Raw genomic sequence first — 25,011 nt, forward strand, 5'->3', positions numbered from 1 at the left:
GGGAGTGCAGTGGAGGATGGCCCAAGTCCTTGGGCTCTGCACCCCATGGGAGACCAGGAGAAGCACCTGGCTCCTGCCATCGGATCAGCGCGGTGCGCTGGCCGCAGTGCGCCGGCTGCGGCGGCCATTGGAGGGTGAACCAACGGCAAAGGAAGACCTTTCTCTCTGTCTCTCTCTCTCACTGTCCACTCTGCCTGTCTAAAAAAAAAAACAAAAAAAAAAAAAAAAAAAAAAAAACAGTGCCTCTGTGAGGAGGGCACTGCGAACAGCACAAATGTGAAGGTGCTATCACATCAAGCTTCACCAGTCCCTAGAGCCTTCACCACTGCTCGCATTACAGACTATGAATACTGAACTCCTTTGTGCCTCATCATAGGATATGCCAATTCCATGACCATCCAACTTGCATTTCCACATGAAAATCTTCTTACCTGAACTTTCTTTAATCTGATGATTGTTGGGAACAAGGGAAACTTCCTTTGTTCCTTTTTCCCAGTGTATTATAAAGTTGGCAAATTTGAGAAAAAGTTAAGAAACAAAATTTGTATCATGAACTGTATTGATTTCAAACATTTCTGCATCATAATAAACTTATATTTTCAGTGAATTCCTCCAGTGACTTTTAAGGTGCCTGCTATCCCTATCAGCTGTAACTTTATCTCCTTAGCTAATATGGTAAGCTTCCTATTCCTACATCATAAGGGATGCCTCACAATGATCTTCCATGTTTAATTTCTATCTCAAGGGAGATTTTTCCACTTGCTCTTTGTTTACCTTGATGTCTGTCAGGACAAATGGCAATTTCCTTTCTTCCTCTTTTCTATAAATAAGTTTGAAAGTTCTTAAAAAGAGCTCATGGAAAGGGCACTCTTGAAAAGTAAAGTATGAATTTCAAAAATTATTCAAATCACCATAATCATGGCTTTTAATTCCAGTTCCCAAGAACATTTAAAAATACTGTGTATCCCGACTGTCTCTAATGTTACCTCTCTACCTGATAGCAGATCTAGTTATTTGGAACAAACCTCTAAAACCTTTCTGACAACAACTGAGTTCCAAGTGACTGTCAGGCTAATTTTGCGGACTATGAAACAGCTTAAGAGTCTCACAGTTCAAAGTGCCAGGGATTCCACTCCCTCTCCATGCAGGAGACCACCACAAATGGTGTACTCGGTGAGCCTTGCTCTACCCAGAAAGGACCTGGATGTTTGTAATTCCACATGCCAGTGCCTCTCTGAGTAGGTCACTGCACACAGCTAACGCGTGGAGGTACTGGCAGATCAGGCTCCCCCATACTACAGCTTTCCTTATTCCTCATATTACACACTGATGACTACAACCTGATCTTTATTCCTATTGCACAGGGGATGCCAATCCCGTGACCATCCATCCAGCTTGTACTTCAAATTCAGGGAGAGTGTTCCTGTCTGTTCTTGATTTACCTTCGTGACTGTCAGGACCAATGGAGATTTCTTTTGTTTTTCTTTTCTATTCTAACAGTAAGTATAAAAGTTCTTCAGAAAGCTCATGAAAGGGCATTTTGTCAAAAGGCAAGCATAGATTTCAACAATTTTCACACCACCATAATCAGATTGTTAATTCCAATTTTCCAGTAACTTTTAAAGCTAGCCTGATTCCCTGCCTTCTCTGACTATCTTCTATCAGGTATGAGATAAAGGTATTAGGAAAAAAAATCACTATATATTTCATAAGATAACTGAGGTCATAGGGGCTGCCATGGCAATTTTGCAGACCATAAAAGCAGCTCAAGATTCATGCAATTTAAACTGAACATTTGCACTCCCACCACCAGTACAGAGGTCACCAGTGATGATGTACTTGGTGAGCCTTGCTCTACCCAGAGAGGTCCTGGATGCTCAGAGGTTCACATTCCAGTCCCGCTCTGAGTAGGGCACTGCACACATCACGAATGTCAAGCTGCTGGCCCATCAGGCTCCACCATCCCCTACAGTTTCCTCACTCCTCACATTATACACTGATAACTGAACCCTTATCTTTATGCCTACCTTATAGGGGATGCCAATCCCATGACCATCCGGCTTCATTTCGAACTGAAGAATCTTCGCAACTGCTCTTTTTCACCTTCATGGTTGTCAGGACCAATGGAGATTTCTTCTATTCCTCTTTTCTGCTCTACCTGCAAGTTGGAAATTTCTGTAAAGACTTCAGGAAAAAAGTGTGTCTCATGAAATGTATCCATTTCAAATATTTTGGCAACATAATATAGTTGTTCTTTCATTCCATTCCTCCAGTAGCTTTTCAAAGTACCCAGTATTCCTATCCTCCCAACCTTATCTCTCAGCCTGGTGTGTTTTCAAAGCTACTGGGAACAAACCACTGAAATCATCCTGACAACATATGAGGTTACGGTGCAGTGTAAAGGACTTACTGGTACAAAGAAAGCACCTCAATATGCCTGCATTCCAAAGGACCTGCCACATAGCCTAGCATCAGTCTTCAGTTCACGACAGTTGGTGTCCCTGGTGAGCCTTAGCCTACCCAGAGGGATACATCAGTTCCTCTCCAAGTAGCATACTACACCCAGTAGCAACGTGGAGATATTACACTGTTAGCACCCAACACCTACAGCTTTCATCACTCCATGCATTGAAGTCTGATGTCTGATCCATGAAATTTTGTATTCCTACCTCCTATGCTGTGCCAATCCAGTGACCCTACAACATGCATTTCTATTTTAGTTTTTAAATTTTTTTTTAAAAAAAGTTATAGAGAAGGAGAGACCGAGAGAGAGAGAGAGGCATTTTTAACTAAGTGAGAATCTGTTCAACTGCACTTTGTTTAACCTGATGATTGTCAGGATCAAGGAACATTTCCTTTGCTGCTCTTTTCTGTTCTGTTAGCAAGTTGGAGAGTACTGCGAAAGTTCAGAAAAAAATGTGGATTATGAAATGTACGCAAATCAAACATTTTGGTACCACAATATATTTCTTTTGACATTCCATTCCTCCAGCCAAGTGTAAAGTACCCAGTATCCCTCTCCTCTCTAAATGTATCTAACTAATACAATAACTTTTCTTTTTCCTACCTCATAGGACATGCCCATCCGATATCCCTCCAACTTGATTTTTACTTCCGTGAGGTTCTACCTACCTGCTCTTTGTGTCGCTTGATGGCTGTCAGGACCAAGGGAGATTTAATTTGTTTCTCTTTTCTATTCTATTACAAAGTGATTAGGTATACAACAAACTCATGGAATAGGCATATCATCAAAAAAGTATGTGGGTTAGTAGTATGAATTAGCAGGTTAAGCTGCCACTGGCAACACAAACATCCAATCTGACAATTGGTTCAAGTGCCATCTGCTGTACTTCTGATCTACACCCTTGCTAATCAACATGGGAAATCAGGCAAAAAGGCCTAAGTACTTGGACTCCTGCCCCCGTGAGGGAGAAATGTATCAAGTTCCAGGTCCCAAGGCTTTGGCCTGGCCTAGCCCCAGTCATTGCAACAATCTTGAGAATAAAATAGCAGATGAAAGTGTTTCTCTCTCTCTCACTGTGTGCATGTGGGTAAACCTTGACTTTTCAAATAGATATCTTTTTTTAAAAAGGATGGATTTTAAAAATGTTTTTTACCACAATGAACTCCTGTTTTGATCTCTGTTCTCAAGTACCTTTTTAAAGTATCCCGAATCTATGTTTCCCTCTGTAACTGGAAGGTGTTTACGGTTATTAGGAAGAAACCACGGAAACATCCTGATAATGTAAGACGTCCAGAGTGCTGCTGAGACCTTCAAGAGTACAAAGAAGGCAGCTCCAGATGCCGGCAGTTCAAATACCCTGTAGCTCCAAGTACACAGATGGTGTACTTGCTGATGCTTATTCTACTTTAGAGGTACTGGCTGCTCATAGTAACAGTCACCAGTTCCTCCCTGAGTAGGGCAATACGCACAGCATAAATGTTGAGGTGCTTTCCCATAAGGTTCCACCAACCCCACAGCTTTCATCACTCCATCCATTCTGGCTTGATGTCTGTGCTCTGAAATTCTTTATTCCTATGTCATAGGGGATGCCAACCCCACAGCTCTCCAACTTGCATTTCTACCTCAGTGAGGATCTTCCCACTTGTTCCTTGATTCCCTTGATGACTGTCAGGACCAAGGAAGACTTCCTTTATTTCTCTTTTCTATTTGATTAGAAAGTTTGAAAGTTCTACAAAAAGTTCAGAAAAAATGCATTTCATGAAAAATACAGAGTTGAAAAACGTTTGCACCGCAATCTTACTCTATGCAGAAAGATACTGCCTGATAATAGTGACAGTCACCAGTGCCTGAGAATGGCACTGCACAGAACACAAATGTCAAGGTGCTGTCCCATTAGGTATCCCCTATCTTATGTAACATTATCTCTAACTATTAAGTGTTTAAGGTATTAGGAGCAATCCACAATACGAGCTCCAGGTGGCCACGAAGGACTTAGTGATTACAAGGAAGGCAGCTGAAAATTCCGCAGCAGCACTGCAGCACCAGTCCGGAGGTCACCAGGCATAGCATAATTGGTGAGCCTACTCTACCCAGAGAGGTGCTGGACAGTGAAGTCACCAGTGCCTCTGTCAGTAGGACAGCACAAATCATTAATGTGGAAGCGCTTCCTATGAAGCTCCACCATCTCCTACAGCTTTCATCATTCCACACATTGAAACTCATGGAATAAGAGCATCATGAAAAGTATGGTTTCAAACATTTTTTGCACAATACTTTGTGCTTTAATTCCATTTCTCCAGTAACTTCTTAACATACCCTGTATCCCTATCTCCTCTATGCTTATCTAACTGGTATGTAATAAAGGTATCAGGATCAAATAACTGAAATCATCCTGGCAATATCTGTTGTCCAGGTGGCTGTCAAGGACTTACTGAGTACAAAGATTGTAGTTCAAGATACTGACAGTTCAAAGAGTCAGCAGGTCTGTCCCATCACTGGTCTGGATGTCACCAGAGATAGTGTACTCTGTGAACCTTATTCTACACAGAGGTACAGGATGTCCTTACTCTCAGCCACCAGTGTCTCTCTAAGCAGGGCACTGCACACAACCTGCATGCCAATCTGCAGGCTCATCAGGATCCACCATTCCCCACAGCTTTCATCACTCCAAGCATTACAGCCTAATGCCTTGAGACCTGATTTCCTTATTCCGACCACGTACGAGATTCCAATCCCATGACTTTCTAACTTACATTTTTACCTGCATTTCCACCAGCTCTTTGTTTACTCTGATGATTGTCAGGACCAATGGGGATTTACTTTGTTCCTTTTTTCTACCATATTACAATGTTTGAAGGGTCTGAAAAAAGCTCATGGAAAATGTTTCACATGAAAAGTACGGATTTCAAAAATTTTTTGCACCACAATAACCTTCTGTTTTAATTCCATTTCTCCAGGGCATTTTTAATGAACCCTGTATCCCGATCTTCTCTGTTTATCTCTAACTGACATGACTTCAAGGTATTAGGAACCACAGAAATTATCCTGACAACACTGTAGATTCAGGTAGCCGCTAAGGCCTTCTTTGGTACACAGAAGGTACCTCAGGTTTCTGAAGTTCGAAGTGTCAGCAGCTCCGCCCCCATCACCAGCATGGAGGTCACCACAGCTGGTTTACTTGGTGAGCCTTACTTTCTCCAAAGTGGTACTAGAAGTAGCTAGATTCACACACTGGTGCCTCCCTGAGTAGGGCACTGCATGCTGTATAAATGTGGAGATGCTGTCCCATCAGGCCCCACCATCCCTTACAACCTTCAACATTCCACGCATTACAGATGAATGACTGAACCCTGAACTTCTTTATTCCTACCTCCTAGGGGAGTCCTGGCCCTTCCAACTTGCATTTCTACCTCAGTGAAGAGCTTCTCACCTGCTCTTTCTTTACTTTGATGATTGTCAGTACCAAGGGTGATTTACTTTGTTCCTGTGTTCTATTCTATTAGAAATTTTGAAGGGTCTGCAAAAACTTCATAAAAACGCATATTATGAAAATAAAAGTATGGATTTCAAAAATGTTTGCACCACAATAAACTTGTTTTATTCTGTTTCTCCAGTAACATTTTAATATATCCTGAATCTCTTCTATCTGACATGCATTCAGTGAATTAAGAATGACCCACTGGAATCATCCTGGCAATATCTGAGGTCCAGGTGGCTGTCAAGGCCTTACTGGATACTCTATCTGATGACATTTTAATGTTCCTGCAGCTGTGCTGCCATCACCCGTCTGAAAGTCCTGACACCTGGTGTACCTAGTGAGCCTTACTCTACCCAGAGAGGTATTGGCTGCTCATGTCAATGAACACTGGGTCTGGAGGTCAGCACTGATGGTATGCTTGTTACCAAGAGGCACTGGTCCCCTTTTACTCTAAGTGATCCACACCTGTCTGAACACAGCACTTATATAGCCTACTGCATTTAGAAGTTCTGCTCCATTAGCCTCCATTATCCCCAACAATTGACATCATATTCCCATTACAACAGATGCCTGGCACCTGAGAATCTGGCTGGAGGCTGTTTACTACTCTATGCAACCTACATTTCTCCCTCAGTGAGGATTCTCTCACCTGCTCCTTCATTACCTGGTGATTGTCAGAATCAAGAGGAACAAGCTTGCTTTGTTCTATGAAGAAGCACCCTTATCTCCTTGATTTATTGTCAGTAACCTGTATGTGTTCACCTTGTTCTGAATGGATCAATGAAATCACTGTGATGATGCCTGAGACCCAGCTGGCTGCTGAAGCTCTCCTGAGTTCAGGTTAGGCAGCTCAAGATGCCTATACTTCTCTTCCCACTACTTTGGGTGTGGAGGCCACCACATTGTACTTTGTAGGCTGTCGTCTACCCAGAGAGCTGGCAGTTTCCAGTAATCCAAGAGAATGCCCCCTTTGTGATTCAGTCACTGCATATAGAATGATTGAATATGGAATATCTGCCTCATCTCCCACCACCAACCTCTGAGGCTATCAACCCTCCCACCAGCAAAGTCCAATGCTTGAATTCTGAATTTATGTATTCTTAAGTCCTAGAAAATGTCTGCTCAACTGTCCTTTAATTTAAATCCATCTCTCAGTTATGATCCTCTCACCTGCTCTGTTCATCTGGATGACTGTGAAGAACCAGGAAGAAATAGTTTTGTCCCATTTCCTCCTCTTCTTTAGGAAGTAGCTTCATCTTTTCTAGCCTGCAGAGAGTGAAATGTTAGACATGTAGCCTATAAAAGGGTTTGCTTCTCCCAGAAGCTAAAAAAAAACAAGAAAGGAGAAAAAAATGGAACCTCCAATACCAACTACATTATTCTTTTCTATATGAATGCCTTGTGTCCAGAAATACAGAAAAAACTCTGACAAGATACCTGGAATGCTATAAATGGAAGTGGAAATACATGAGAACTGAAAGGGACAAAAATTTAATTTCCTCCTTCATCCCTTGAGAGGAAATAAAACTTTTAACTCACGTCTGTTGAATTCCATAAGAGAAATCAACTTAGAACCTTGGGCTTTCCCTTATCCTCTCCTCAGCTTCGGATTCCTCAGCCCTTCTTCTGAATTGTATTTGATGGAACTCTCATTTTTCTTGCTTTACATTCTGAAATACAGGCCTCTTGTGTTCTACCTTTCCCTGAATCCAAGTCTGAGAGAAGCTGTAAGAATATGTGAGGAGATACCTGACCCTGAACCAGTTCTCTTTCAGTCGGGACTGGAACCTCCTTCTTGCTCCTACCCAAAATTAGCAATACTCATGTGACATTTCACTTATCATCCTCGGACAAAGCTTGGCATACATGTAGAAAAGACTCATTTCCTTTCTTCCCAAAAGCAAAATAGTACCTCTTACAACACAGAGAAGAAATACACCTGCTCTCTGGGACTCTTAGACAACTATGAAAGTTGTGAGGGCAGACATCTGGAAAACAATCCTCTCTGATACATTTCTTCCATTATTTACATATTCTACTTGCTTTAGGTCGTTTATTTAACTCACATGAACAGGACAGGCTGCTTACCAAGTAGGAAATAAGCTGAGTGCTCTAATGGAAGCAGTTGACATGTAGTGAGAGGGTATTAAATATTTCATTATACTTCACTGCCTTACTTCACAGATTATGAGAAAAAAACAATCAGAAATAAGATGAGAGCAGCATGATTTTATATTTCTGAAATGCTTACTTACACAACAGCAATATACTTGGAACATTTATGTAGATGTCCTCATACCCCCACTACACACACATGACTCTCAATCTTTTACATATTCATTGGCACGGATGTGTCATGAGACTCAGCGAGGAAAAATGAAGATATTTTTGGAATCTAAAAATCAAGAAAGAAATATAGAGTGTTATGATAAATCAAATAATGAAAAATTACTTATAATATTTCCTATTTATTCTTTACTTTTGCTATTAGGTAATTCTTTCTATTATCTGTATTTTACCACCATTCTTAAAAATGTCTTTCCTTAAATCAAATGGTTCTGAGACATTGCTAATTCTGACACATAAGAGGTCAGTCCAGGCAGAACTGGCAATGAATACTTCCAAATATGTGATGGGAAGGCAGACACCTCAGAAGTGTCCCCTTTTTAACCCAGTGATTGCCGTTATGTGGGATGAGGATTTCTTTAATACAGAAGCTCATAAAAAATTAACAACAGATATATCATTTTACACTTAAAATGAATTAAAACTTTCAACCACTTGATAGGTAAGGGTGGGAAAAAACAAAGAAAGATATCACACTAAGAACCTTCACAAAATATTAGCATCAACTATTGGTAAATACTATTAAAATAAGATTCCTTTCAAGAAATAACAATTTTATAGAAGCTACCTACATATATCGTTAAAATAACTATGTGGAAAACATGATAATACTCCTGAAAAAATACATACACAAAAGAAAATTATTCAATCATTGCACAATTAAGTATATTGAGGGATAAATATATCGTACTCTGTCCTTATCAGTTTTGACCAAACTCATTCATCTTCAGCACTAAATTCATTCACCACTATTTTCAATGTCAACTGAGAATGCACCGTCTAAGTGACCCAGGACAGCAAAATAAATAAGATAAATAAGATATATATTTACATGCTCTCCAGAGGTAATGAATCACCAGATAAAACTGGATGTAATCAGAAGACAATGGAAAATATAAAATTACTAGTAAAACATACAGAACATTTCCAATTTGCTCCATTTCCAATCCAGATTCCTGCTAATGTTCCTAGGAATTCAAAAGATTATATCCTTCACACTTGGGCTCCTGCCACCCATATGGGAGAACAAGGTGGAGTTCTTGGTTTCTGGCTTTAGCCTGTCCCCAACCTGGCTATTTTAGTTATTCAGGAATTGAACCAGCAGATGGAAGATCTTTCCCCATCTCTCTCTCTCTCTCTCTCTCTCTCTCTCTCTCTCTGTGTGTGTGTGTGTGTGTCTCTGTCACTCTGGCTTTCAAATAAATAAATAAATAATTCTTAAAATGTAATTCTGCACTCCAAATTTGCCAAGAGAAATAAATGAGAAAATCTGTAACAATATTTGGAACATGATAAGCAAAAAAAGAAACAAAAATAGTTTTATCATCACAAGGTTACATTTATATTTGCCAGAATTTATTGTATTACAAATTACTGACCTGAATACCAAGAAATAAGTATTTTTCAAAAATTTCTTCTCAGAATGAATACCAAATATTAAATTACTTTTTTATGTATAAAAAAAGTTTCCTGATGGTAGAAAATCCGGAGGAGACAGTGGCAGCAAATTATTTTGCAGAAGCAAAGTCCTTTAACTCAGGATGATATGGTCCAAACTGCAGAATAAATATAAATCTTTCTAGAAGAAAAATGGAAAAGTACTTAGGGGGAACACTAAGATCAAACCAATGTGACACTCTCTTTTTAAGGTATTGCATTTTAAACAGTTAATAAAGGGATCACATATTATGAGTCTTTACTATAAATCTAAATCATAAAAGTATGATTATTCAGCTAAAATGATCTAAAACAAAGTAATAACTGAGCAAATTGGGGGCATCAAGAAACATAGATATTAAATCTGTTCACCAGCAGTAGTCATAAATGCGATATAGTCAAAAGGAAAAGAAACAAAGATTTGTTAGGAATGCACTTACCAGATATTTTTTAGACACCTATGAAAAACAGAAGCATTGTATCTTTATAATTTTTTTCCGTACATAAATACCTATGATAATAGTCTTCTTTTCAGCACATCCCAATTTTCAGCACCTCACTACTCTTGCACTTGGCAGCAATTATTTTTAAAAAAGAGGATGGACATTTAGCACAGTGATTATGATGTCTACAGCCCACATGAGAGTACCTTGATTTAATTCCTGGCTCCAGCTCCTGATTTCAAGTTTCTGTTATTGCAGACCCGGAGATGCAGCAATAATGACTCACGAGACTGAATTCTTGCCACCTATGTGAAAGACCTAAGCTGGGTTTTTGGCTCACTGCTTTGGCCTTGAACCAGCTTCAGCCTTTAAAGGCATCTGGGGAGTAAAACAGCAGATGGGAGCTCAGTATCTCTCTCTGAGTTTGAAACAAAATTTTAATAAATAGACAAAGAAAAATAAGTTTACTTGGTTGGTCTGATAATTGAGGTGGCTACTAAGTGACTAACATGGTATGCAGGGTGGGAACAATGGGGTGATTCACATTCAGAGTGATGTACATCAGGATAGCATGAGATTTCACCATATTCCTCCCAACAGCACGCAATTTAAAACTTACAAACTCATTATTTTTGGAAATTTCAATTTAGTATTTTCAATCTGCAGTTGACAACAGGGCAACCAAAATCATGGAAGGCCAAATCATAGAAGAGTATGACCTCTGTAGTTTAAGATCAAGATCAATTTTGCATTATTTTTTGCCTAAATTTTAACACTTAGATCAAGGTGCATTTTTCGGCCCATGGATTTTTAATTGCTCCATTATCATACATTGAAAAGACTATCCCTCTTTCACTGACTTGCTTTTATATTATTGTTAAAAATCAGTTGAGCCTATTTGTATAGGTCCATTTCTGGGTTATCTGTGTGTCTCTACCAATGTAACATAGTCTTCTGTAGTACAGTTGCATAGACCTAATCCTCCTTTTATTTTTTTCCAACTGTTTTAGCTACATTAGTTCTTTTCAGTTTCATAGAAATGTGAGGATGATCGCATTTTGTATGAAAAAAGTCTTTCCTCAAATTATGAGAGGAATTACGTTAAGTTTCTATTTCAATTTGAAGAAAATTTACATCTTTTTTTGTTGAGATTTCTAATCCATGAATATAATATAATTCTCCATTTATCTGAACCTTCTTTTATTTCTTTCACTGAAATTGTGATCTTAAGTACACAAGTTTTCAAAACATTTGCTATCATTATACCTAAGAGTTTCATTTTTAGCTACAAGTTCACTCTAACATCTACAGGACAGATTTCATCTCACTTGTTATGCCTACTTCCCAATCATGTGTGAATATTACAGGAAAATATAAGTAGAGAGGGGAGATCAAGACAAAACCTTCTTCAGAGGACTTAATCAAGGTTACCCTCTACCAATCAGCCTTGAGTGGGAACCAATTCACTTTTGCCTGTTGAAGAACAGGTCATAATTCCTTTGATTATTTTTTCTCCAGTATGACTAGAATGACCTAAGACATTTTTATTTCATGCTTAACCACCCCCAGGGCATGAAAGAGCCAACACAATCTGAAGTGGCTCTATGCATACCAAAGCAATGCCTGTATGGAACCAACTCATTGCTTTCCACTCATTATTACCTATTAAAACACTTACTTTAAACAACCAATCCAGCTAAGTAGTGGTCAAAGGAACTCAACAGACAGTTCTCAAAAGAAGAGATACAAATGGCCAACAAATGTAAGAAAAAAATGCTCAATATCACCGTCCATTATGTAAATCAAAATCAAAATCCACACTGAGATATCACCTCACTCCTGTCAGAATGGCTATTATCCAAAAGACAGAATAACATATGCTGGCAAGGATGTGGAGAAAGGGGAACACTTATATAGTGTTGGTGAGATTGTAAATTAGTATAGCCACTGTGGAAAACAGTATGGCTATTTCTTTAAAAACTAGAATTAGACTTGCCATTAAGATCCAGCAATACCACCACTGCCTATCTACCCAAAAGACATGACACACTGTATCAGATATCTGCACCACCATGTTTTATAGCAGCACTGTTCACAACAGCCAAAATATGGTATCAATCGAGGTGTCCATCAACAGATGAATGGATAAAGAAAGTGTGGTATATAAATAAAATAGAACATTATTCAGTTATAAAAAGAATGAAATTAAACCATTTGCATCAAAATGGACACAAATGAAAGACATCATGTTGAGTGAATTAAGCCAGACTCAGAAATTAAATTCTGTCTTTTGCACCAAAAATGGATACAAGTAGAAACCACTATGCTTAGTGAAACAAGGCAGTCTCAAAAGACAAATATCATGTTTTCTTTGTTATGTGACAGTCAATACAGACTGCAAAATAAATGCACAGGAATGAAATGGACATCTTATGATGAAATTGCCATTTTTAGCCCTTGTTTATATTCCTGTGGAGTTGTGGTCTTGCTACTATTTACTTGTTGAATATTATGCTTACTGATTAATTGAACCTGTGATTATAGAGCGAATTAAAACTATGTCTTTGTAAAAATTAACGAAAAGAAGAGAAGGAAGGAGGAAAATTGGTGGAAGGAGAAGAGAGAAGTATAGTTATCTTCTTAGAACTGCATCTATGAAATACATGAATTATGTTCTGATTCTATGAATAAAATAAAAAAGGCAAATATCACATATTCTCCCTTATATATGAGAGCTAAAATTTGCACACAAAAAAAAAACCCCAAAAACAAAAATGCTTGTGTTTATCGATATTGCTGCAAATATAGTTTTGGCAAATTCTGCTTTATATATTTGTCAAACCAATAGTTAAGAATGACATACTGGGCCGGCGCTGCGGCTCAATAGGCTAATCCTCCACCTAGCAGTGCTGGCACACAGGGTTCTAGTCCGGTCGGGGCGCCAGATTCTGTCCCGGTTGCCCCTTTTCCAGGCCAGCTCTCTGCTGTGGCCCAGGAGTGCAGTGGAGGATGGCCCAAGTGCTTGGGCCCTGCACCCCATGGGAGACCAGGAGAAGCACCTGGCTCCTGGCTCCTGCCTTCGGATAGGCACGGTGCGCCGGCCACAGCGCGCTAGTCGCAGTGGCCATTGGAGGGTGAACCAAGGGCAAAGGAAGACCTTTCCCTCTGTCTCTCTCTCTCTCTCTCACTGTCCACTCTGCCTGTAAAAAAAAAAAAAAGACATACTACTATAGTTTTAATGATCAGTTATTATCATTAATTTTACTGTGTATAATATACATATATACTGCATATGTATATCATTATATGTGTATTATGCATATTATTATGTACTTAATTTTATTATATATAATATATATACTATATATGTATGTTATTGATTTTATTGTATATGTATATAGAGCAGTTCATATATATATATTTTCATTTGATTATTCTTATAATCCTTGCTTATATTCCTGCTGAACTATATAGTCTTTTTACTTCTCACTTGTTGAATTCTTTATTTAGAGGAGCATTAAGCCCTTGACTATAATGTAAATTAAAAATCTTATCTCAGAAATTAAAAAAGAGAATGAAAAAAGAAAGGAAAGAAAGAATACAGGCAGGCAGGCAGCCAAGGGAGGGAGAAAGGAAGGAAGAAATTGAGATGGAGGGAGGGGGGAGGAAGCAAAGTATTATAAGAATTATATCTATGAACAACTTGCATTAACATAACATTAACGTAAGAATTGACAATTGTGTTGTAATTGTCATGCATTCACTGTGATCTTAAGAATCTAAAAAAAAATTAAAAATTTAAATTTTAAGAACACATCATTCCTAACAACCCTGTTAATTAGATGTGTACCTCTTTCTGCTTCCTAGACTGGAAAAGGCTTTACAATGGGAATTATTACATCCCTTAAAATGTCTAAATTCCTGCATTTGACCAGTCTGCATTCCTGACACAAGGCCCTATTCTTAGAATTGGCATTCATTTTCCTTGCCCCAGTCATACCTCTTACTAGGCATTTGTAACTCCCAGCACTTATCCAAACACAGAATAGTTTAACTACATACTGTTAAGTTTACCTATGCAGCAAGCCTCATGGCAGTAGCCCCTCCTAAAGCAAATAAACCACATGGCAGAAACTATACACTCTACTGATATTTTAGCATTCATAAAATACCCAACCCGACTTTATTAGTCAGGCTTTTCATCACAGTAACTAAATGCCTACAAAAAGCTACTTCTGAATTAAGAAAGTTTATATTGGTTCATGGTTTTGGAGGTTAAGTCTAAGATCAGGTAGGCATTAATGGTTCAGCTGTTAGATGAGCCTGGAAAGTGGCAATGGCACAGCATATACAGATGAACAATTACATGGTGAATCAGGAAGCAGAGAGAGAGCAGCTAAGGCCCGACTCAATCATTTATAACCAATATTTCACAAATACTACCTTCCAAGGGCACTTCTCCAAGCACCTCCAAGTAGGCCCACCAACTAAACACAGATAAAGTTTCCACCCTTTTTAGTACCACTAACTTACAGCTTTGAAGTTTAAATCTCTGCATGAATTGGGGAGCCAAATCCTGCTTACATTATAGCATCAACATTCCCTTTTTCTTCACACAGAAAAACTTCCATATTCTCACATCAGTGAATTTAAGGAGAACTCACAGTTCTCAGTACAAAGAAACAATACATTTATGAGGTGATGAATACGCTAAGTATCTTAATTTGATCATTTCATAATGTACACATGTATCAAAATATTACATGGACAATTATTATGTTTAAGTTAGAAAAATGATAAAAGAGGTACTGGCATTGAGGAACAGCCATTGACTGCAATACTGACATCCCACCTCGGATTGACAGTTCCCGTCCTGGCTACTTTGCTTCTGATCCAGCTTCCTGCTAGGAAGGCAGCAGAAGATGGCCTAAATATTTGTGTCCCTGCCACCCACATGGGAGAGCAGATGGGGATCTTGGCCCCTGGCTTCAGCCTGGCTTGATAATGGCTATTGTGCTGCTTTGTGGAACCACCTCAGGTGGAAGCTCTCCCTCTCTCTCTGTGGATCTCTCTGTCTTTGCCTCTTTCTCTGTCACTCTTTCAAATAAGCAAATCTTGAAAGAAAATAAACTTTTTAATAAAAGTTTATAACTAGTACTCAAACAGTATTTTTCACTTTATGTTTCTGTGTGCGAGCAAACTGTTGAAATCTTTACTTAATGTATGCTAAGCTGATCTTCTGTATATAAAGAGAATCGAAAATGAATCTTGATGTGAATGGAAGGGGAGAGGGAGTGGGAAAGGGGAGGGTTGCGGGTGGGAGGGATGTTATGGGGGGGAAGCCATTGTAATCCATATTCTGTACTTTGGAAATTTATATTCATTAAATAAAAGTTAAAAAAAAAGTTTACAGTGGTTTGTAGCATCTAATTTTGTGCTTCAAAAATGATTGTAGTAATTTTTTCCCAGAAATCTTTTATTTAAGGTATACAAATGATGCATTTCAGAAATACAACTTTAGGAATATAGTTGTTCTGCCCACTGTAACTGCCCTCCACTCACAGTCCCACTCTTCTTTCTCCTCCCTCTCTTATTCTAATTTTTTTACTAAGATCTATTTTCAATTAACTTTTTTTTTCCACAGGCAGAGTGGACAGTGAGAGACAGAGAGAAAGGTCTTCCTTTTTCTGTTGGTTTACCCCTAATGGCTGCTGTAGCTGGTGCACTGTGTCCGGCACTCTGAGCTGATCCGAAGCCAGAAGCCAGGTGCTTCTCCTGGTATCCCATGTGGGTGCAGGGCACAAGCACTTGGGCCATCCTCCACTGCACTCCCTGGCCACAGCAAAGAGCTGGACTAGAAGAGGAGCAACCGGGACAGAATCCGGCACCCCGACCGGGACTAGAACCTGGGGTGCCGGCACCGCAGGTGGAGGATTAGCCTAGTGAGCCGTGGCACTGGCCTCAATTAACTTTGAACATGTAAGACTAACTCTACACTAAGTAAAGTGTTCAACAAATAGTCTGAGAAAAAACTGTTCCTCAACACTCAAGACAAGGGCTGTTCAAAGTCATAACATCTCAAAATGGCAATTTCACATCTATAGATTACCTTTTAGGTGCTCTATTAGTTACCATAGATCGGGGAGAACATATGGTATTTGTCCTTTAGGGACTGGCTTATTTCACTAAGTATGATGTTTTCAAATTTCACCCTTTTTATTGCAAATGACAGGATTTCAGTTATTTTTTACCGCTCTGTAGTATTCCACAGTGTATATAGTTATTTTTGCTATCCTCATGGTTAGCTATAGTTTTTGTGAGAGCTATGATTAGATCTAATTACTGCTATTTTATTAGCTATAACAATATAGTTGGAAATACTAAATTATATCACTAGTTATATTTATGGTTAATCACACTTATTATAGTTATATTTGCTGATTTCTTTACTTATTAGCTATGGCTACTAGCCAGTTGTAACTATTCATGACTACTAACTGTGGAGTTCCTGGTAGTGGCTACTATTTAGTTATTACTGATTACTAAATAGATGTGATTCTTGGTCGTGTTTGTTCATAGTTCTGTGAATATTTTTAGTTTGTTTAGACATAATTATAATTGGTTATGAGTGTATTTTTAGGCACAGTTGTACTCTTAGACATATTTTAGGAATATGAATTTGTCAACTTATTTCTACATGGTCATACTTTTACAGCAGTATGACCTAAAATGTAACCTACCCAGACATACACAGAAGTCTTCCAAAGCTTTCAGGGTCTATGCTCACAGGAGAGCACACTTTCACTATTCTACTACACTATTCATTTGACCCATTGTTACATAAAAAATTAAGGTATCATGTTTATCAACACAAAATCATATATACAATCTATTGAGGAGTCACTTGGCCTTTTTTTTTTTTTTTGATCATGGTATTTTGTTTTTGTTTTTTTTTTTAAACGTTTATTTAATGAATATAAATTTCCAAAGTACAGCTTATGGACTACAATGGCTTCCCCCCCATAACGTCCCTCCCACCCGCAACTCTCCCCTTATCCACTCCCTCTCCCCTTCCATTCACATCAAGATTCATTTTCGATTCTCTTTATATACAGAAGATCAGTTTAGCATACATTAAGTAAAGATTTCAACAGTTTGCTCCCACACAGAAACATAAAGTGAAAAATACTGTTTGAGTACTAGTTATAGCATTAAATCTCAGTGTACAGCACACTAAGGACAAAGATCCTACATGAGGAGTAAGTGCACAGTGACTCCTGTTGTTGACTTAACAAATTGACACTCTTGTTTATGGCATCAGTAATCACCCTAGGCTCTTGTCATGAGCTGCCAAGGCTATGGAAGCCCCCTGAGTTCACTGACTCTGATCATTTTTAGACAAGGCCATGGTCAAAGTGGAAGTTCTCTCCTCCCTTCAGAGAAAGGTACCTCCTTCTTTGATGACCCGTTCTTTCCACTGGGATCTCACTCGCGGAGATCTTTCATTTAGTTTTTTTTTTTTTTTTTTCCCCAGAGTGTCTTGGCTTTCCATGCCTGAAATACTCTCATGGGCTTTTCAGCCGGATCCACATGCCTTAAGGGCTGATTCTGAGGCCAGAGTGCTGTTTAGGACATCTGCCATTCTATGGGTCTGCTGTGTATCTCACTTCCCATGTTGGATCATTCTCTCCCTTTTTTATTCTATCAGCTAGACACTTGGCCTTCTACACCCTGTTAGGCTCAGATTCTAAGAGGTACCTGACAAGTAAAATTATAATCTCTTGTACAATATTTATTCATGAAAGTGCTTCTCCACAAAAATCTCTTCCCATACAATCTCAAGAAGTCAGCTAGAAAACCTACAGGGAACCTGAATATCTCATATCCATTTTCTCTGAACTGACACTGTCTAAAATACTAGCACAGTGCTTCATTCTGTATTCATTTCAAGGTCCTATCATTCACAAAGTCCACGTTAAAACCTTACCTATTCTAAAACTTTTCTCAGAGTCAGAACATCAGGATTCACCTTTCATTCTCCCACAAGGCTTTGGAGGTCTTGTATGCCTCTGAATGTCTTCCAGAATATATCTGCACTAATATCAATGTTTCTGTTTCCCTCACTGGATCATGAGAATCTGGAGGAAAGAGGCACATGTCTTACTCGTTTCTCCAAGTACTAGCATATAGGAGCTTATTCTAAAATACTGGGAAATGTAATGCTTGCGAAATCAGTCACAATAAATATTATTTACACAACATTAAAGTTTGAGATGATCTACTTTGTTTTTATATGCCCAAAATACACATATGCATAAATGTATGCATAGATATACATTCATTCTAAATTATATAAAAAGCACGGTGCTTGGCTCTGTATTCTAATTATCTCTTCCTTCATTTTCTATTTTGAATGTTGGATGAATCATAATCAAGAAATTTTATCACCAGCAAAGTGTTCACTTCGTCTTCACGTACCTGTTGTTTCTTTAGTGCTTGAACTCTAGAAAAATCATCATGTCATCAGTACCCATAGTGCTCTAGTAAATAAGCAAATCAAATAAAAATAAGCATAATATATCCCAATATGTATGTTCCAATATCTACCACAAACTGAATACAAAAATTGAACATGCTCTTCTATGATTTTACTAATAAAAAATAGGATACATTTATGGCAGTATTTATAGTAGGTTTTCACATTTGACAAAATAAGTATATACCAAGTAAGCCCTAATTCTACTGTTATGATAATTAACTGAAGAAACATTTAGGAAGTAAATTTAGAAAATGAAGATTTCCACCACCACCTCCCAAAACAATGCACAGGCTATCACAGATTCTGTACCAAGGAGGATTTACTCAGAAGGCCTCAGATGTTCCAACCCAGCATATGTTCAAGAAAACCCCAAATTCAGTATTGGCTCTTGGCAGTGTCTATGAGCTTTCTTCTAAACCCTTAGAATGTTCTACCTGATGACTGTTTTGATTTACCCGAGGACTTTGGAAACACTCAACCTGCTTGACCAGATGCTTTAACAATGTGATTTATGGTGAACACATCTATCTTTTGCTCTGACGATATGAATTTTGAGTAACTGAGCTCAATCACACAGGTGCTGCCTACATAAGTGAATGAACTCCAATGAAAACCCTGGACACCAAGTTTTGGGTAATCCTTTCTTGCTGACACTTTACAGATGCTCTCACGCATACGTGTACTGGCTGTTCCTCTTCTGATCTAGCTCTCTGCTATTGGCCTGGGAAAGCAGTGGAAGATGGCCCAAATGCTTGAGCCCTTGTACCTACATGGCAAACCCCAAAGAACCTCCTGGCTCCTGGCTTCAGATCGGTCCAGCTCTGGCAGTTGTGGCCATTTGGGGAGTGAACCAGTGGAGGATAGACCACTCTGTCTCTCCATCTCTCTATCTGTAACTCTGCCTCTCAAATAAATTTTTTTAAGAAAGAATTACCCTCATGAAAAATCCACATCACTGTAACTTTTATTAACTCACTGATATGGACTTATTGTGAGGAATGATGAAACAATGAAGATACTTTCAAATTCTGAGAAGCAACAGAGAAGTAAAGGTACTTTGTTACATAATACAGAAAATCGAAAAAAGAAAAAGTTACTTACAGCATGTTCACTTCCTGATTATACTCTGCTTAAGTATCTACTAGATAGATTTTTTTAAACAATTATATTACCTGTAGTTCATCCTTACTATTAAATAATATTTATTTAAACAAATGGCCTAAAAAATTTGGTGTTTCAGATATGTGGTAAGACAATCCAGGAACCGGCAGCATAGCCCTTCCAGATTCATGATAGCATGGTACTCTTTTCAGAATAGAAGCATTCTTTTGTCACTTACTGATTATGATGTTGTTCCTCATGTTTAGAGATTGATGTTCTCCAATATTACTCCGAACTGGTGATTTCCAAGGCCCAATCACATCAAGTAGAAGCAAAGTGGCTCTAGTAGTTCCAAACTAATGTTTTATTATTTGACATCTTGAATTAATACATGCATGCATTTCTATCCTGTAGAGACCAACCTACCATATTCTCAAACAAACATGACAGATAAAGAGCATTCACAGTAGAAATGAGTTAAATGGCCATTCTATAATGCAATCAGTAATCGAGTATGATGTTTAAGACAGTTAAAACAAGTTCAAGGGAGTATGCCTTAAGATAAAGCATTAAGTAAATTCTAATAATGGGGATAAAATCAGGAGACTATATTATTTGCAACCAAGTAACCTGTGATGCAATCACTGTATATGGGTGTATGGATAGGCACATGAACATGCACACATTCATGCATCTAATCACAGATATGCATTCACAGAGGATTCTGGAGAATATACAAGCAGTAAAATAATGGACATGAGTTTCAATACTCACAAAAAAAGCACAAAACCATAGTTACTACATCCTGGACAAAGGTCTACATGCTTGTCTAGGAATATCAAATAAGAGAAGGCTTCAAAAAATTCATGGAAAATGCAATAAAAGATAATGGACATTTTCCATTATCTTTTGGAAGCCTCGTATGCTGAAGTAAATATATTTAAAATAAAACCACAGACATACCAGTTACCTTACAGTGAGAGATTGTTATACATTTCACTATAAATTGTTTACCTTATTTTACAGGTTAAATTAATTACTAGTCATTTTATCAATAATGAATACACCAATATATTCTTTTTTTATAAAAATAACTTTCTGTGAGACACTACACAAAATTTTAGCCTGTACATGTCTCAGGTTTTCCAGGAACTTCCATTTGTTAAGTAGACATTACTACTCCTAGATTAGATAGAGGAACAAGGACCAACTACATATGCTATCTAAAATAACATAAAACCTGGAAGAAACATACAGAAGAAAAAGGTCTTTTTTTAGACATTGTACAAAGATCAAGTCAAGAAAGCCATCCATAGATGGGTTAAAAATGAGAAAATCCAGGCCCACTCTTCAGAGGGAGACTACACAGGCTCAAGTGCAAAGATGGGGAACCCTAGCTGGGCCTGCTGATTTCTCATATTAACAGACTGAAATGGAAAAAAAAAATCATTTCAATAAATGAAGAGATATACCTAAGTAAATGTCACACCCATATCTAAAAAAACAGTAGCAGAAAATTAAGCATAGCAAAATATATCCTCAAATCAATAAAAGGCATCAATAAAAACCTATTACTAACATAAGACTTACTTTTGAACCTTTTGAATCTTGAGATTATTAAAAAGGCAAGGGTGGTTGCCCTCACTGTTTCCATGCCACAACAATGCCAAGTTAAAGTAATTATGAATTATAATTTAAAATCTTGAATGTACAAAATTGAGAAAGTTTGTTATCTGCAGCCATTTACTCTCCCCCACCATGTTTGCAATGGCTTGAACATTTACTCTGTAAATAATCTCTACTGGCATAATTACAGATAATATTCTAGAAAAACACATGAATTTATCAATAAGTAGAATATATACCAACATGTATTTGAAAAATAAACACCAATAGATCTTATTAGTGATAATTGATGATATTCTTCTTAGTATTAATGTATAATTAACAGGGTCAGCACTGTGGCACAGTGGGTTAAAGACTTGGCCTGAAGCGCCAGCATCCCATAAGGGCACTGGTTCTAGTCCCAGCTGCTCCTCTTCCAATTCAGCTCTCTGCTATGGCCTGGGAGCGCAGTGGAGGATGGCCCAAGTCCTTGGGCCCCTGCACCCACGTGGGAGACCTGGAAGAAACTCCTGGCTCCTGGCTTTGGTTCAGTGCAGCTCCGGCCATTGTGGCCATCTGGGGATTGAACCAGTGGGTGGAAGACCTCACTTTCTCAGTCTCTACCTCTCTCTTTAACTCTGTCTTTCAAATAAATAAAAATAAATCTTAAAAAAGTATAATTAACACTGATAGCATTAGTTGTGTAAGTAGTATTGATAATAAAAAGAGCAATTTGCTATATGATTACATACCAGACATATATGTACTTCACTCAGACTTTCATGTGGATTTTGATAACTGATATCCATGGCAAATCTGTACCAAAGAAACACTTAATAATTCTAAAGCTTTGATTTCTCATGATGATTAAGGGAATGACTAGACTATACATCTTGACACACTCATAACCAACACCCAAATTAAGACAAAAGTATGATCAAAATACAGAAAACTCATTTATCTGTACAGCCTATTGCATTTCTTGGTATGTATACTTCATTTAAGTAAAATGATTAAAGGAAAAATATACACCTGCAAACTTAAAACCCTCTGAAACGCAAAACCATCAGAAATGTGAAAGCAATCAGAGTATCAAAACAATATATTCTGTACCTATTAAATCCTACTGAAGTATGACAGAATTTATATCTGCAAACCTACTTACTTAACTGACAATAAGCAAATTCATTTAGGAATTCTTAATGTGATATAGAATCTTCAGCTTCTCATACCAGCTATTATCTAGGTAAGCAATGGTTCAGGAAGGCCTCATAATCAATCTGTTCAGAAGGATGCAAAGTTCTCCAAGATAATGAAATGTGTTTTTTTTTTTTTTGGCTTTCTGCATTGTTATTTAAGGTATTTAACGGCACTAGCAGGTCATAAGATTCATGTTTAATTTGTCTTGGAAACTCTCTAAATCTTCTTATCAGAATAGTATTATACAAAAAGTGATGCATAGACAAGGCAGTGAAACAATAGTTAATACACAAAATTGATATGCACCCTGACAACACTCAAGCATTATCTTTAAATAAAATCTTATTTGTGAAGTCAGTGTGACAGAGAGAGAGAGACAGCAAGAAAGCAATTTTCACTCTAACTCCCAAATGGCTACAATGGGTCAAGCTGAAGGTGGGCCAAGCTGAAGCCAAGAGCCAGCAACTCCATCTCGGTCTCCCATATATGTGGTAGGGATTAGGCACTGGGATCATCTTCTGCTGCTTTCTCAGGCACATTAGCACTGAGCTGGCTGGGAAGTGGAGTAGCATGGTCTCCAATAGGGACTCTGATACGGGAACAGGCATCGCAAGCAGCAGCCTAACTTGCTGTACCATATTGCTGGCCCAACTATCATTATCATATAAAGTGAAATAAGATAAACAGAACAGAAAAAATGTGCATAATCAGTACACATATAATTTGGTAATAATCATTCCAAACATGGAATGGCAGCATGGTTTTTTACATAGAACAGAGAATACAGACTAATTGAATAGGTCCCTAAATCAAGGGATAAACAAGTTCTTATCACATAGTATGCTTAATACAAATTTGTGGATTGTTTTAAATTCTCATAGCCCCTTATCATATGCAATTATTAAGCATTTTGTAACGTAAGTTTGTTTACTATTTTAAATGAAGTTATATACTGAAAATATGTATGTAAGCAAAAATGTGAAAAAGATGTTTTTATTATCATCATGTTCATTTGTATATTCTTCAACTCAAATTCATAGGTGACACAGTGATATTCCCTTCAGGAATATTTACCAACACACTATGTGTTAGTCTTGAAAACTTTTTATTATTAAGGAAGACTAACACCCACTTTTCCACAACCCATAACTACTGCCTTCATATTCTCATTTGTCTAGTTTCCATGTGGCTGACAAGACCCAGTGGATCATCCAGAAACAAAGCTATTCAGCTGCCTATGAGAAACACTGACTTTAGACTGGCAGCAATGTTAATTTCTTGGAAAATTTGCATATTAAACTCAGAAAATGTGAAAAATAAGATGGAAGTCATTTTACTGCTCCAAGTTCTTTGATCCTAGAGCCAGCATTGTGATGTAGTAGGTTGGGCCTCCACCTGCAGTGCAGCATCCTGTGCGGGCACCGATTCAAGTTTCACTACTCCACTTCTGATCCAGTTCCCTGCTGATTACCTGGGAAGGCAATGGAAGATGGACCAACTGCTTGGGCCTCTACATCCACGTGGGAGACCCAGAGGCTCCTGGCTTCAGATCAGCCTAGCTCCAGTTGTGGCAATTTGGGGAGTGAACCAGTAGATGAAAGACTTCTCTCTGGCTCCCCCTCTCTCTGTAATTCTGTTTCTCAAATGGACAAAGAAATATTTTTTAAAATGTTCTTTAATTCCATCCCTAATAAAAAGGTGACCGTTAAATATGCTCTTATTTTAAACAAAGTAGCAGTAATTCATTTTCTGCTACCACCACCACCAAAACTACTACTACTACTACCACTACCACTACTACTACCGCCACCGCCACCACCACCATCATAACCACTACTGGACCGCAGACAGGTGAGAGAACGTGTCACTAAAAAGAAGTGAAGAAGGAGAAAGAATAATTCTGCCTTGTGATTGGCCACTTAACCAGGCGTGCAATGACCATGAGGCCTTCAGAATATCTTATTTGGCACTCAAAATGAACTTGAGACACTCAATATTTAACTCACTCACCAGCGCAGGCTTGTTTAATAAGGATTGATGAGGTACCATTTCTAGACAATTTTGGAAACTACAAAGCAACAAAGAAATTAAATAATTATATTATGACTATGCAACATTCCACACCTAAAATAAATTGATATGCTAATTTCCATCTCACAAACTATCTATCAGAACACGTACTTTTTTGTCCAATTGTGTTAGTGACAATCTACCAGCAGTCAGTCAAAGCTGGGAGGAAACAAAAGACAGGTTAGAAAATGAGAAACATACCCTCCACAACCAGCAATAATATCCAAGAAAAGATTAAGGAAATAAGAATTCAACAAAACAGAAAAGTTAAAAATCTCTGAAAATACACATATATTGGCAGACATCAATGCAGTCAGTAGTATATAAC

At 38.0% G+C, this 25,011-nt stretch overlaps 1 long non-coding RNA gene across 3 annotated transcripts; it reads right to left on the reverse strand.

Annotated features, from left to right (window-relative positions):
- Positions 1–309: 309 nt before the first annotated feature.
- On the reverse strand, positions 310–25,011 carry LOC127487111 (uncharacterized). 3 transcript variants are annotated; one of them, XR_011385483.1, is made up of 10 exons: positions 24,795–25,011; positions 24,624–24,681; positions 22,166–22,229; positions 20,047–20,150; positions 18,647–18,708; positions 18,156–18,306; positions 10,375–10,546; positions 9,668–9,867; positions 8,198–8,337; positions 310–7,208 (listed from the first exon to the last, which is right to left on the reverse strand). It is a non-coding gene; the product is annotated as an uncharacterized lncRNA (long non-coding RNA). The 3 variants fall into 3 exon arrangements; XR_011385484.1 differs by having other exon boundaries at positions 310–2,158; positions 7,113–7,208; positions 20,047–22,229; XR_011385482.1 differs by having other exon boundaries at positions 20,047–22,229.

This window comes from Oryctolagus cuniculus, chromosome X (assembly GCF_964237555.1).
Source record: "Oryctolagus cuniculus chromosome X, mOryCun1.1, whole genome shotgun sequence".
Lineage (NCBI taxonomy): Eukaryota > Metazoa > Chordata > Mammalia > Lagomorpha > Leporidae > Oryctolagus > Oryctolagus cuniculus.